The sequence below is a fragment of the Myotis davidii genome, unplaced genomic scaffold (assembly GCF_000327345.1).
Source record: "Myotis davidii unplaced genomic scaffold, ASM32734v1 scaffold363, whole genome shotgun sequence".
Lineage (NCBI taxonomy): Eukaryota > Metazoa > Chordata > Mammalia > Chiroptera > Vespertilionidae > Myotis > Myotis davidii.
Genome location: NW_006294069.1, coordinates 938,183 through 938,467, shown reverse-complemented (window position 1 = coordinate 938,467; position 285 = coordinate 938,183).

Genomic DNA, 285 nt, shown 5'->3' with positions numbered 1-285 from the left:
GGAATTGAGAAAGGAGAGCAAGGCTGAGCGCTTGCTCTGGGTGCCTCAGGCAGGCAGCTGGCTTTGGTCCAAGTGCACGGAGCATGGAGGCTCTGAGTCCCTAGCGACTGTGCTGGCCAGGGAAGAAGGCTGGACCCCCAGAGCTGCAGCTCTAGCTGCCAGATATTGTGTCCCCAAGGTGGCCCACGCCGCCCGGCCCGAGGCCCAGGGCCTTGGAGGCCAGTCCCACAAGCTGGCTCTTGTCCTTGAAGCTGGTGTGTTCGCAGAGGTGCCAGGTGGCCCTGT